This window comes from Pelodiscus sinensis, chromosome 11 (assembly GCF_049634645.1).
Source record: "Pelodiscus sinensis isolate JC-2024 chromosome 11, ASM4963464v1, whole genome shotgun sequence".
Taxonomy (NCBI): domain Eukaryota; kingdom Metazoa; phylum Chordata; order Testudines; family Trionychidae; genus Pelodiscus; species Pelodiscus sinensis.
The window spans coordinates 10,228,583-10,243,893 of record NC_134721.1 but is presented as its reverse complement, the minus strand read 5'-3'; the positions used below and the strand labels follow the sequence as shown (position 1 = coordinate 10,243,893).

Here is a 15,311-nt window from a genome sequence, read left to right as displayed (position 1 = left end):
GGAAATGAGATAAGCTGCCTGTACGTACGTTTTCAATAAACAAGACCTCTCCTTCTAGTTGGGCTGCATAGCTGTTCAGCTTTGCTGAAGGGAAGGTACATATGGATTGGAAATGTTTGGGGGCAGGGACCATCTTTCTGCCTATCAGAGAGGGTTTCTGGTCAGCAGCCAGGGCCCCTAAGTGCTACCACACAGATAATACAGTGTTTTCATTGTCCTGTAGGCACAGAAATGTTACTTGGATAAAGATTTGGAGAGCTTTCCCAAATCAGGCACCTGGGCTGTGTCTAGACTGGCAGGTTTTTCCGCAAAAGCATCTGCTTTCGTGGAAAAACTTGCCAGCTGTCTACACTGGCCGCTTGAATTTCCGCAAGAACACTGACGATCTCATGTAAGATCGTCAGTGTTCTTGCAGAAATACTATGCTGCTCCCGTTCGGGCAAAAGCCCTCTTGCGCTAATGATTTGCGCAAGAGGGCCAGTGTAGACAGCACAGTACTGTTTTGCGCAAAAAAGTCCCGATGGCTAAAATGGCGATCAGGACTTTTTTGCGCAAAAGTGCGTCTAGATTGGCACGGATGGTTTTCCGCAAAAAGTGCTTTTGCAGAAAAGTGTCCGTGCCAATCTAGATGCTCTTTTCCGAAAATGCTTTTAACAGAAAACTTTTCCGTTAAAAGCATTTCCGGAAAATCATGCCAATGTAGATGTAGCCCTGCAGTCAATTAATTGCTGATGTGCTACTTTAATATGCGTCCCCCCCGGTCAGGGAGGAGGAAGGAGAAGAGTGATGGACTGAGAGGAGGAAGTGTGTTGCTGAGAGCTGAGAAAGGAAAGATTCGCTCAGGTACAAGGGAGAATTATTAGGGGAGTGTTTGGGGAAGTGGCCCAGGGAAAAGTCTGCTGTATTGGGGCTAGAGGGAAACATCCTGACAGTTGCTGCTATCTAGAGTCCCTGGGCCAGAACCCAGAGTAGTGCGCATGCCTGGGATCCCCCCAATCTTCCCCACCCCACTAAAAAGTCTGAGCCTGGAAAAAGGAGGCTCAGGATTAAGAAGGGGTCTCCCCCCAATCCCTTGACTTTACCAATGATGTGGAGGGTCACAGCAAGCCTCTGAGGCATACAATAACCACCTAGAGGTGCAGGACTCACAGGGCACGGCCAGAGCTTCGTCACAATATGTACGTATGCACTAATATTTGGCCTTTTGGTATTGTGTGTGCATGGTCATTACATTGATTCCTTCTAGTTTATGGACTCTACGTGTGCAGAAAATGGACGGTCACAAGACGCCATGCCAAGTGTATCTGTAGAAGTTCAGCAGAGGGGGAGGGAGGGATAACTCAGTGGTTTGAGCATTGGCCTGCTAAACCCAGCATTATGAGTTCAATCTTTGAAGAGGCCATTTAGGGATCTGGGGCAAAATCTGTCAGGGATGGTACTTGGTCCTACTGTGAAAGAAATTAAAATAATGCCTCCCAGGGATGGTCTAGACAGTATTTGGTCCTGCCATGAGGGCAGGGGCCTGGACTCAGTGATCTCTCAAGGTCCCTTCCAGTCCTATGAAAGTATGGCTTCATTATAACTCAGGCACCAACATTATTATCATTATTCTGTCAAGGTAGGTTGCCCAGGATGAATACCACCTTACATGACCTGGAGAAAGCTTCTGAGAAAAGCAAGGCACATTCCACCATCAGGGGGGGTCATAAAGAGCAAATGATCTGTCCCTCAAGGAAGTAAGCCTCAGCAATGACACTAGCATGCGGCTCCATTTAATGCACCAGGGAGTCCAGCCAGCATCATTTCAATGCTTTACTGCATTGAAAAGTTCACTGATAAAGTTCCCTTTATCAACCCCTCCCAATTAGGGATATAATGGAGTAGTCAAGTAGTCGACTAACTGATAAACTTGGCCTTATCGGTTAGTCAAATCGATTACTGACATTACCCTCCTTCTTCGCTGCCTCTGAATCAGAGGCAGCAAGTGAGGGAAGCAGCAGCCAGTGCTGGGGGGGGATCTGGCTTAAAAGCTGGTTGCCCCCAGCACTGTCTCGAGGGTGCCACCTGCCCCTTTACCCCACATGCTGCCTCTATTAAATGCAGCAGCACAGGGGTGGACAGGAGAGACTGCTGCAAAGCAGCCTCTGCCTGCAGCCAGTCCAGGCTCACCGCCAGTAGGGGCTGCTGCCAGAGCAGCCTCTGTTCATAGCCAGCCTGGGCCACTGCGGACAGGGGCTGCTTCGTAGCAGCAGCCCCTGTCTGCAGGGGATCCCAGCCCCCCACTGGAGCCCGCTGTGGAAGGGAGCTACTGGACCCAGCATGAGCCACGACTGAGCAAGCCCAGCCCAGTCCCAGCTTGTGCTGGGTCCGGGAGCTACATTTAAGCTGCAGAGCTGCGGGGGGCTATGGGGGGGGGGAGGGAGATACTCCCAGACCCAGCACAACCTGGGACTGAGGTTTCCTCCCTTATTGACTAATCGTGTAGTCGATAGAAATTCTATTAACTCCACGATTAGCTAATGACGTGCTTCCTAACATCCTTACGCTCATTTGTCTGCTTCCATCTCAGTGTGCACAGCTGGTTACCTTTTGCTGCAGGTGGCTCAACTAAATGGTTTCCTCCAGAATGGTTGTCAATAAAACTCCATAAATCAGGGAGCCAGGGCAGACTGAAAGCAAAGACCAAAGTTGGTATCCTCCATAGGGCCGCTTGGTGCATGTTCTTGCCAGGGCCGGATTAAGGCGGGGGGGCTAGCCGGGCAGCTGCCCAGGTCATCATCCTATGGCGGGCGCCTGATGGCAGCTGTAAGGGGCGCCGCGCACCCGATTGCAGCTGTAAGGTGCGCAGTGCGCTGGGGGGTTGGAGCCGCGCATGCGTCACGCGCCCGCTGCCCAGGGCACAGGAATGGCTCGAGCCGGCCCTGGTGCTTGCTCCTCGTCTAAAAGGAAAGGCAGGGTTATCAGTAGAGAGGGGTTGAAGTCATTTACTTGTGGGTTGTGAATCTGTGACAAGCATGTAGAACAATTTGTATAACACTGCGGGGCATCTTTTTCCCACAGCGCTCGTTCACAGCCAGGGCCTAGCTCCTAGGAATGCTTCATAGTTTTAAAAAAAAACTCTCTGTGGCAGCGTGCCACAGCAAACCAGTGGTTGGTGTGACCCGGGGTGGCTGCTGCATGCAAAACAACACAGCACTGCTCAGTGTGTCCTCATCAGGCCCCCTAATTCTTTTCTGATTTACTGTCGTCGGCTGGAGGAAACCACTTAAAATAGAGCATCCGGTAACTACACTGCAACCTTCCTTTGCTTCCACGTTGCTGAGGCACTTGCATGCAGCAGTGAAATGTTCGTTTTTCAGCATCTTGATGCTTTGGTGCAGCACCCCTGTGTTTTTGCCAGCCCTGGCACCTGCCAACAAGACAAGAGCCGAGAGTCTGTGTTAGGATTTCTGGGGCCCTATGCTGCTGATGATTTTTTAAAGTGATTTTATGATCTTCAGCAACACATTCCTGAAGTATTTTGAAACCAAATTTTAAACTAAGTCCTGTGTAGACTAACTCAGTAAATTCAGAAACAGTCTATACCTGGGCTTGGCAAATGCCTTTTAAATGGCTTAACTACCCCCTGCATGGTTCTTTCCCAGGATCAATGTTCTACTAATCAGTCAGGCGGGCTTTTTAACTAGATCCTCTAGTTAACTAGTCACTTTTTAACTAGATCGTCTGCGGAGGAACCAGAGCCACACAGCCGAGATGGGAAGAGGCAGGTGGGAGGATATTAAGACCCAATGGTGCCCCACATTTTTAGGGTGCCCTATGGGACTGCACATTTGGTGTATGGGTAAGGACAGCTCTGGTCTGTGTAGCTTATGTGTATTAACTCCTCTGGCTTGCAAATACAAACAACGGCCTGCCAGATCCCACTGTGGCTACACCTTTCAGCTCCTCCCAACAGAAAAAGGTGGGAGCCCTTGACTTCAGCAGATTGTATGCGGCACCCACCTTTATTGCTGTATCCCATAACAGCTGCTGAACAGGGAGGCCCGTTGCTGCTTGTAGTTTGCACAGCCTGGAGATACTGTCGCAGAAGATGAACGGCTAAAAAACAAAAGCCAGGCGGCTTCTGACAGAGCAGCATTAATACAAAGTTGCAGGGGATGGGCAAAGCCCCATCCACTGTACACATCATAGGCCAAAGGTGGGCAAAAGGGCTTCCATGGGCCAGATCCAGCTCCCCAGCCCACAGGCCAATTAGGACCAGGGGGCGGGGGAGCCCCTGAAGCCTTCTCCGCTCTTCCCCCACCTTTCACCCGTTGCAGGCAGCATCTCCAGAATCACATGAGGATGCCTTTGGCTGTCTTCCCAGGAGTGAGAGCGCCCAGGGAAATCATCTGAGATGGCAGGATCTTGGAAATCTCCCACTGCAGGAGAAAAGTTTGGCTTGGAATCCACAGGGAAGCGTTGTTCTGTAATGGCAATACCCAGCTCCTAGAGGGCATTTGTCATCCCTAGACCTCAGAGCATTTGGCAAAGGGGATAAATACTGCTCCCATTTTACAGGTAAGGAAACTGAGGCACAGGGATCTAAATCATTCCCAGGTCCAGGTGCCTGTCGGGATTCAAAATGAAGACCTTGCACTAAGCGGGACTGCTGAGCTTAAGTGGCAAGTGACTCTGAAATTCTTACATTATCAGGGAGCCTGCAAAGATTCCCAGGCATGCTAATACAGATAAAACCTCAGTCACGGATCTGGCCCATTCCCAAGGTACAGGACCGCATTTTATGATTGATTGCTTGGTTTGGGAGGAGGGGGGCTCAAATACATTTTAGGCCCACTCCTGCAAAAGGACCAAATCACATGGTTCCTAGAGCCCCTTTCACTTCATTAAAGCTTCATGCAGATTTAGCTCCCTCTGAGTCAAAGGAGGGGCAGGTTCATAGTTTCTGTCCATGTATGTTGCACAGGTTAATATCAAGCTAGTAACTTCCCTGCCAAGAGTCTACTTTTTAGGTCAGAGCTACTCAACAGGCGGCCTGCAGGCCACATGCGGCCCGCGGCTCGTTTGTTTGTAGCCCGCAGGTGGGAGCCAAAACAAAAATGTAGTCAATAGAATGGTCTTCTGTTGAGATGTTTTAGTAGTTACATTCCTGGACTGTCATTGCTCATTAAAAATGCTGACATATGGGTGGAAATCAGGTAAATATTGCATTTTATTAATATCACAGAGCTGACTTAAATGGGGCCTGCATGTTGTATAGTCTTGCCTTAATCTTTGTATTCATGCCCATCAGTGTGAAAGAACTATTTGCATATATTTGCATATATATTTGCATGTATATGCAACTTAAGTTATGGCCCTCGGCATGTGCTTTGAGTACCATTGCAGGCCCCGGGGCTTCCAAAGTTGAGTAACCCTGTTTTAGGTGCCTAAATGGGAGGCATCTTAAAAGGGTCCAATTTTCAGAGGGGCCAAACCTCTACAAATCTAGCTCAGGAGCTCCAAGTGCTCAGCTCCATGGCACAGGAGCCTTGGGGCACGAGTAGGGGGCACCCAAAATGAGGGCGCACTGCTGGACCAGGACTCCATGGTACAAGGTGCAGTACAAACCCAGAACAAAAATATAGGCCCAAAGAGCACAGGGTAGAAATTCCAGGGTAGAATACCATGTATCCCAGGGAATGCCTCCTGACCATTGGCTACAGGGCCCGAGGGAGGGGTGTAGAATAAGCATGACTCAAAATGTCCTTGCACTACCACTGCTTAGCTACCAGCTCTTTTGTGTGTGTGAGTGGACATGTGTCTGACAAAAGATGCCTCATGGACCCAACAGTCAGTGCCGTGAAATAATTCACACATGTTCCCTGCAAGAGGTTTCCCAGGTTTTTCAGCTGAGATCCTTGAAAATTTCCCAAGCAGCTCTCTGGGCTTGTATCCCCCACAATTAGCTCGAGGGCGTCTGTGCTCCCGCCACTCGACTGGCGCTAGCCTCGCTCGGCCCAGCATCACCGCTGTCAAATAACACTCCCATGGCACAGACTGGATTGGAGGAGCAGCTGAGCAACCCCTGTGACTGGAGCAGCCGTGTGACCCCCACTGCGGGAGTCGCTTCAGCATCAGCCGCACGTAAGTGTCAACCCACCGCCAGCAGGCCTGTGAGCTCAAGCTGAAAGTGCCATTTCGCTCCAAGCAAGGCACGTCCACGTTGCAATGAAACACAGGCCGTGTCTGCTGACCTGGGCGCAGGAGGTTTTAAATCTGCAGCATAGAAAGTCCCAGCTCGGGCTGGAGAGTCCCAGATCCAGCTTGAACCTTGATGCCCACACTGCAATTTTCTAGCACCCCAGGTGGATGAGGTGAGCCAGCTGTGGGTGTTTTTATTGCAGTGTAGACAGACCCTTTGAAATTCAGTGGGGGGATGGAAATTGGGGGCAGGGGAACTTGAGTTCTAGATGAAGCTGCTGTGGTAGGAGAAACAAACCCTTAGGTACTGGCCAAAGTTACTCACCTCTGTGAGACGCGGCCCTATAACGTGTCTGCCTTATTATAGGAGAGCCCACAAAGCACTGATCAGTATTGCTGGGACTAGGCCCGGTTTTTCTGAGGCGGGCAGGATGAGGTGCCCACTTTGTCACAGACTTCCTGTGGGACCTACGACACACACTAGCCCTGGCTTCTCAAAGGCATTTAAACCCACATGCCCACTGAAGTCAAGGGGAGTCTGGCTCTTAGCCTACACTGCTGCTGCAAGACGCGTTTCCCAGCCTGTGGGGATCTGGCTTGAGCTCACATGCTAACGGCACCAGTGAGGGCCTGGGCTAGCTGCCTGAGTCCGAACCCACCTGGATGCTGGGTCTGAGCTCAAGCTGCGGGCCTGTGCTGTCATCAGTACTGCAGCAGTGTTAGCGTGCTAATTTAAATCTGCCTACCGGCCCTGGGAATCACACCTCCCAGCTGTACCCACTGTGCCTCAGTTTCCCACCAGTAAAATGATGGTAATGGCACTTGCCTACCTAGCTGTGGTGTTGTAAGGATCAATACATGACAGGCCATGAGGCGTTTAGACACTATGATAATGGCAACTGTATAAGTATTGTGACCGGGTCAGGCCGGAGGGATACAGGAAAGTAATCCTATCTGGTGTCTGGGAGGTGTGTGGGCACTAGTGCACCCACATCTAAAGGACCCCCCTCCCCCCAGCCTACGGGAAGGGTCCACTACAGGAGAGTAATGGAAGGGAGGTATATTAGCCCCAGACTGAGTAAATCTCTGTTCCCATGGCTGTCAGGGGCTAGTCCAGAGCCAGCAAGAACTTGCCAGACTCAATCAGCACAATTAAGCACCTGGAGCTAATTAGGAAGACTTGCAAAGTCAGGTGAGCCAAGGCTAGTTAGAACACCTGGGGCCAATTAAAGAACCAGTTGAAACAGAGGAAGTTGTATAGGGGGCTGAGGAAGAGCCAGCACAAGTGGATACTAGTAGGGAGAGCCAGAGTGAAGGAAGGTGCCTGAGGTTTTTGTAGCTGTCTTGCAGATTTTTATAGGTAGCTGCTATTACAGGGCCCTGGGCTGAAACTTGGAGTAGAGGGTGGGCCTGGGTTTCCCTCAAAACCTGCTTCCCCATTTCCACTTGGGGGAAAAGACTGGCTGGGGAAAAGGAAGGGGTTTGCCCTATATCATTTGGGAGTCCTTTAAGACTGTGGAGTTTGGTTTCCTTCTATGCTGTATGCTGGCCAATGATGAGAGGAGCTCAACAAACAGCAAGCTGATGCCCTAGGCATGGTACCTAACTTGAGGACTGCTGTGACCCTCTGAGGTAAGCGAATCTGCCTGAAAACATAGGACCCACCAAGTCTGAGTAGGAGCTTTGTTGCGGTGTCTAGAATCCATTGTCTCACCGCTATGTCCCAGGGCAGTCTGAATCAATGTGAAACAAAGCAACACCATCTTGCTTTGAGCAAGCCTCTCTTGGTAGTGAGGAGCATTGCAAAGAAGGTGACCTCTCTGTTGTGTCCTCTTCCTGTAATAAGGACCATAGACCCCACCTGGAAAATACCATAGAAGAAAATCCAGTGCAGAAGGAAGCCTCTTATCCAGACTCTGCACCCTCTGATTCAGACCCGCTAATCAGGAGACCCAGTCAGCTTTATCCTCTTGGAGGAAGGCTACAGACAGATCCACGGAGGGTGGATCTCAAGTGCTTGCTGCTCTGAGTTTAACAGGATGCTGCCTTCCACCAGTCTCTAACTCAGACTCTGTCAACCCCCCTCCCTTGCAAGTCTTCGTCCTGGGGACAAAGCGGCCAGGGTGCTGTGTGGGTGGTATAAGAAGAGCTCTCAGAACTGAACATGAAGCTTTTGCCAAAGACCCTGCTGCTGCCTGGGGTTATGCCCGGGGTAAGCAAGCTGTGGAAGCAAGAGATAGGAGCTACCTGCAGGCCCTACCGTGCAGCTCTCCCTGAAGCCAGCTGGGAAACGCACATCCCAGTGAACATGTCAGAGGAGGTAGGGATCTCGGCCTTCCCCCAGGGCAGAGGGTGTGTTACTAAAAGCTCTCCTCACGGGCTCCCTTCCCCCACTCGCACAACACCCTTGTGGGAACGGCAGCGCTGGGCCCTGGAAGACGATGGGGAAGTTTCCAGGCATTTGGAGTGGACTTCAGTGCAATCGAAGTGGTTCATTATACTGCCTGCTTTTCTTTCCTCTCTCCTTGCTCCTGCTACCTTCTCCCTTGTCATCCTCCACACTTGCTAATGCTCCCCTAATGCTGTCTCCTCCCCTTCCCCTGCATATGCTCCCCTGTCACTTTCTCCCCTCTGCACGAGCTGCCTGACTCTTCTTCTCTCCCCCCCCCCTCCCCCGACACACTTCTGCAACCATCCCTCAGGGTTTCAAGGGCAAACCCTGTTTCTACTCCTTCTGCTCCACTTGAACAGCAGCTTCTAGTGTTGGTACCTCAGCTCTCTTGTTCTGTTTGTTTGCAGCTGCTTTTCTGGGCATGCAGGCTCAGCTTTGCAGTATCTCTGGTCACCAATAACTCCACTGCCTACCTGCAAGCACTTGTGGTTGTCTCCCCCTGGTCATTGTTTGAGAGCCACTGTCCAGTCGGGGGCATGATTGCTTGACTAAAATAGTGATGCAGGTGCACTCGGTGTGGACAGAGGAAAACCAGTAAAAATGTGCCTTGTACGGGGCAACTTGTACCCAGAAATGCGTTAGGCTAGGTCAGTGTTTCTCACTCTCTTTTTAAAGGGGTACTTTATTAAAAAAAGTTATCCCCAGTACCTACTGTTTTCAGACACACAATTTTTCTACCATTGCAACACATTTGTTTAAACAACTTAATCATGGGTGGCTGATTACACTTTTGGGTGTAGAAAGTACAAAAATAATAAAGCGCTGTGAAACTTAAAACAAATTCAGTTTTCTCCAATTTTTAGATGTTGACGTTACCCACCCTTCAGACCTCTCTCAAGTCACCCTAAGGGGGCTGAGAAACACTGGACTAGGTTACTCCAGCAAGAGCACCTTGGCATCAGTACAGGTGTGTCTGCGTGAGGGTGGGTGCACTGGTGTCCTTACTCCCAAGATAGCTAAAGCAATAACAGGTTTGTGTATAGACAAGGCCTAGCCTTGTCTCCACTCTGACTCTCCCAGCAGAAGCAGAGCCACGCTGGCCGAGTGACTCGTCAGTTCAGCGCCCTCAGGGTGGAGGGGTCAGTGTTATCGAATGAACTGGTTTAGTTTATGCTCAAACCACCAAGGCTGTGCTCCTGGGCAACAGGTGAAGGTAGGGTTAGGGGAAACGGTGTGCTTCCCCCCTGCTGCCCCCATACCCCGAGCCCTGATTGGCAAGAGGAGCGTGCAAAGTCCCCTTTCGCCCTGCCCCATTCTGCAAGGAGTGGGCAACGTCTCCTTTCGCCCTGTGAGGGGTGTGGCATTTCTAAGCACTGCATGCTCCTTGCAGGATGGGGACAGAGTGGGAGGAGACTTCATGCACTTCCCCCTGGCCCTGATTGGCCTGGGGGTCGGGAGAGTGGCAGGGCCTCTGTGGGCCGGATCCACTCGCTTGGTGGGCTGGATTCAGCCCTTTTGCCCACCCCTGCACTGGGAGGATGGCTTAGGGTTACCAGGCATCAGGTTTTGGACTGATCTGGTAATGGCTGGTAAAAGTCCAGTTGGCTGCAGTGGCCGGCCCAGCGCCTCTCCCGGAAGTGGCCAGCATGTGTCTCCACCTCCTAGGTACGAGGGCGGCCACTGGGGTCCACACTCTGCCCCTGCCCACGGTATAGGCTCTACCTTGAATGCCTGTTCCACAGCTCCCATTGGCCAGGAACCACAGCCAGTGGGAAGTGTGGGATGGCGCCTGTGGACGGGGGCAGCAATCAGACCCCCATGACTGCCCTAGGAGCTGGAGGGATATGCCAGCCACTTCCAGGAGCCACCTATGGTAAGTGCTGCCTGGAGCCTGCACCCTAAGTCCCCTCCCATGCCCCTCCCATACCCCCTGCTGCACTCGTCATCCTCTCCCACCCCCCAAACTTCTGCTCCAGCCCTGAGCCCCCTCCTGCATCCAAACGACCTCCCAGAGCCAGCACCCACATCCACTCCTGCACCCAACCCTCTGCCCCAGCCCAGAGCTGCCTCCCACATCCAAACTCTCTCCCAGGACCCACATCTCTTTCCGCACCCTGAGCCACTCAGCCCCAGCCTGGAGCCCACTCCTGCACCCTGAACCCCTCATTTCTGGTCCTTCCTGGAGCCCCCACTCCCTGCCCAGAACGTGTACTGCCTCCCACATGCCACTCCCCTGCCCCAGACCAGTACCCATTCCCACACTCTGAACCTCTCAGCCCTGCCTTGGAGCCCCCTTCTGCACCCCAAATCCCTCATCCTTGTCCTCACCCTCTGAACCCCAACCCCCTGCCCCGTGAAAATGAGCAAGGGTGACAAAAGGGCAGAGCAGGGTGTGGGGTCTTGGGGAAAGAAGCCAGGTAGGATGGGACAAGGGTGTACAGTTCCCTGCAACCAGGAAGTTAACAGTCTGAAGGCTGCTGCCTCCTCCTCCTGTCCCTGCCCAGCTGTTTTGGAGTCAGGTGGCTTCTGAGCATGCCTATTGGATTCGGTCCTGCAGGCCACTTAGAGGAATGCTTGTCTTCCCCCAGTTCACAGATTGCTCTGGGACTGGGGAGGGGGAGAGAGGAGGAGAAAGATGTCCAGATGCCTCGATAAACACATGCTCAGAGGCAGAAACAGGGACCTAGGGAAACTTTCTGCAAACCTTTTGGCACTGATGCATTTAAGCACCTACAGGGTTTGGCAGCAGCCACACGGGTTTTGTTGTTTGCAATGACACCTAAAAAGAATTTACCCACAGACATCAGTGGGTTAAGGGCCTCAGTACCTTTGTGGACCTGAGCCTCAATTCATTAGCTGTATGTAGCTTAGCCACAGAGGGCAACAAAGAACCGCACGGTCCTGGCTTGGTTGTGCCCTGCCCTGAGCTGTGTACTTTTCTCTATCCGTATATGATCCTTATTGTTCTGAATAATTTTCATCATGCCAATGCCAACCAGGGTGGCTTGGATCAGGGACCTACCGGGTCTGGCTTTGGGCCTGAGCAGGAGGGAATTGTTCTAAATTTCAATGAGAACCTTTTATGGAAAAGGGGGAAGTTTCCCATATTTAATTATTTTATATCTGATTAGTTTCTGGTCACATGTCAATCATAGCTGCAGGGGTGCTGCACTGCCATGGCCCTAGCAGGATCAGTGTCACCAGGAGCAGCACTGGGTTACCAGAGAAATCGGTAGCATAACAAATACGTTCCTATAATATTTGCTGCTCAACAGCCTTGTTGATTGTCTGGTGGGAGGGGGGAGGAGGAACAAATCTATTTTGACATGTCAGTTACTTTTCCAGAATGCTCAGTCTTTGGCTGAAAACCTATTTATTTTGTGGGTGTGGACTAAATATCACTGAGAGCCACTGATCTCCTGGGTTATACGTGGGACTCTGAATCAGGATTACTGCTTCTAATCCAGAGAGTCTGGCCTTGGGAAAGTCATCCAGTTCTCAGACTGAACCATAGTACCTCTCCCACAGGGTGTTTGTGTGCACTCATTAATGATTAGATATTAAGTGCCAAGTCGTGTTGTTTCACTCGCTCTGAAATAAGACTCCCCACGACTGGTGGTGTTAAATCTAGATGGGAATGGAACTGATATTCTCCCCTGGTCATGGTGATGCCAGCATCACAGGAGGAAATTGTCAGGCAAGGACTACAATTATTTTAGAGCGACACTTTGAAAGCAGCCTCGACTCTGTTCCCAATTTCTCACATGCAAACAGAATGATTGGTGTATCTAACGTCTTGGCTTGTGCAGACAGGCAGTGAAACACTATGAGGCTCTGAGCCCTCAAACTGGAGACATTATTTTGATAGACAGCGTAATTAGATCAGTCTCTTTAAATATTTGTCTCTGATCTGGTCTTGGAACTGTTAGTGGTTAGGTCTGAAAGTTTTAGAAGAGAAAGTATGGGAAAGAAAATATTTTTATTTTTGCACATAGACAGGCACTCCCTATGGGGAGAGATGTTTACAGAAGCAATACATCAGTGATTTTACTTTCCTGGTATAGAACGGCGAATGTTTTAACTGGTATATTGTAGCAAAAAGGTTGCTGATTTTTCACAACATTTTGCCATGCCTCATCAGGCAGACACACGTTAACAAGACATAAATTGTACTGAATTGTCAGTCCAGACCCTTTAGGTTATGTTCACCCCACATAACAGAAGTATTGCACTGTAGCCTTCCACATAGATGAACTGACCTACAGTCAAACCTCGGTTATAGACGCCTCAGGAACAGAGGTGGTTCACAACTCAATGTGTGTAACTCTGAACAGAACATTATGCTCGTTCTTCCAAAGTTCACACCAAACATTGACTTAATACAGCTTTGAAATTGTATGATGCAGAAGACACATGCTGCTTTTTGCCATCTTCATGAAACCAGCTCCAAAACAGTTTCCTCACATTTAACTCAGGACAGTACTGTATTTGCTTATTGGGGTCTCTGCTGCCTGATCGCGTTCTTCAGATTCCAAATGAGGCGTGCAGTTGACCAGTCAGTTTGTAACTCTGGTGTTCGTAACTCTGAGGTTTTGCGGCATTTAGTGGAATAACTTTGAGTAACGCTGGCTGAAAAAACAATGTGGTGAAATATTCTGCAATTTTGAAGCTGTGGGGTTTTTTAGGGTTTGAAATATTTCAGTATTTCCATTTTTTCAATATTTTTTATACATCAATGACAGGGTTATAATGTTTACACTCCCCCTTTTATTTTCCAACCTTTGCCCCACATGTGCTTAAATTCTGCCCTGTTAAAAGGAAGTTGTCTTGAATCGGGGACTACAGGTCTGCAATGTTGGTGCCAGCATGAGTGCCATCCTTTACTCTGAGCTGGATGGCATTATTTGGGCAGTAGGGTGATACTCAAGGTAACAGTGTCAGAATTGGGCCCAAAGACAGCAGGACAGTCTGGAAAGTAACTTTGTGGAAATCTGCACTAAAACTACCTATTTGTGTCCTGAAAACCTGGCCCCGCTGAAGTAAATAGGAGTTTTGTTGTTGATTTCAATGAAGTCAGGGTTTTGCCCACAACATTTTGAGAGAACACTTGTAGCTGTTTTGTGTGTTATTAACAGTAGCTCTTACACAGCTATTGTTCGATCAAATTGGATTTAATCCTCATTTGCTGCAGCAAAACTTATTTTCCTGGCTCCAGTGTTTCTCCTGTAATTAATTACTGTCCATTTCCTCAGATGGAGGAAATCCTATTGCCTCAGTAGAATTCCTGGAGGAGTTTTTGCATCTGCTCACTCCAGTTGTTTATATTTGTATCAGCTGGGGCCGTGGTACTAAATGTTCTATACTGCAGAGCTATTTAGTAGAGTTGACTCCACACTGCTGGAACCATTCTGTTGCTAACATCTAGTGTGTTGCAGTGTTGTTTGCCTTTCTTACTCAAGTTCAGGGCTGGCTGAAAAAAATACCTTTGTTTTCCTGTTCTATGCTTGATGTTCAGGCAAAACATCCTTCCTGGGTCAATGCATGTACAGGCATATCAAAAACCAGACCTCTTAAGAAAGGACATGCTGGGTCAGACCAAAGTATCCTGTCTGCTGACAGTGGCCAATACCAGATGCCCCAGAAGGAGGGATCACAACAGGTAATCCTCACATGATCCCTCTCCGGTCTCCCACTTCCGGAGAAACAGAGGCTAGGGATACCATTCCTACTGTGGGGGGTTCGGGGTGCGATAACCCCCTCCCAGCTCGAGAGGGGGGTTCGGCAGACCCCTTCGCCTCCTTTGGTTTGTCTTATGGCCGGGCTCCTAGCCGGAAGCCCGGGCGATCAGCAGGAGGGGGGGTGTCAGCGGACCCAGTAGTTGTTACCTGTCCCTGCGGGGGGGGGGCTTGCGCCCCTTAGCCTGACCCCACTTCCTGGGGGTGCGGGGCTTGGTTCTATCGCACGCCTACGCCGGCGTTGCTCGGAGCTGGATGCTCCTCCAGTGGAGGGAGGGGACCCGGTCTCACCCTCTCTCCGGGTCCCAGCCCGGGGCCCTAAGCGTCGGGGCTTGCTCGCGTCCCAACGCGGTAGACGGGGATCGCTCCGCCCATAACCCGTCTACCCACGGGCGCCAGAAGGCTTCCGCCCCGGGCTGCTTCCTCCCTTCACCCCACACCCTCGGACGATCCGTCCATTGGCCCGGCTTACCGTGCCTCAGTCGGAGGGGTCGGGTGTTGGCCCGTATTGAACCCAGGGGCCAGCCTTCCGCCCCGTCGTCTTGCCCAGTTGGGCCACTCCCTCCGTGGGTGTCATGTACTATCCGGGTCGCTGCAGGAGCCCGGACTAGCAGCCCGTCTGCGATGGGGGCTGGCTTGGGATCCCCGAGCGCGGGGCTGCGCCACCAGCCGCGGTCGGGTGCGTCCCCGGTCTGTCCCGGGACACGGTCTACCTCCCGCTCCCCCAGAGAAGAACGCCCTTCCCTGTGCCAGCGGGGCGTTTTAAACTGCCCTGCCGGCCCTTATGTCGGCTGCTGGCCCCGCCCCCTTGCTGACATGGCCGGCGTGTCGGCAGCGTCCTGAGCAGCACTCGCGGCCCCTCCCCCTGATGCCCCCGGGTGGGGGCTGTCTGCCTCACGTCGGCGCAGCCACGTGCCTGCCGCCACGCAAGTCCCCCGGGAGTGTGGGCCTGCGGCGGCCCGTCACACTACCCATCCTGGCTAATAGGTATTGATGGACCT

General features: G+C 51.2%; 1 long non-coding RNA gene across 2 annotated transcripts in view; it reads left to right on the top strand.

Annotated features, from left to right (window-relative positions):
- Nucleotides 1-7,676: 7,676 nt before the first annotated feature.
- The window catches only part of LOC142830911 (uncharacterized), a 48,378-nt gene continuing 40,743 nt past the window's right edge, over nucleotides 7,677-15,311 (top strand). For both annotated transcript variants that reach the window (XR_012906448.1, XR_012906449.1), the window contains exon 1: nucleotides 7,677-7,815. This is a non-coding gene — a long non-coding RNA (uncharacterized LOC142830911). The remainder of the gene's footprint in view (nucleotides 7,816-15,311) is intronic.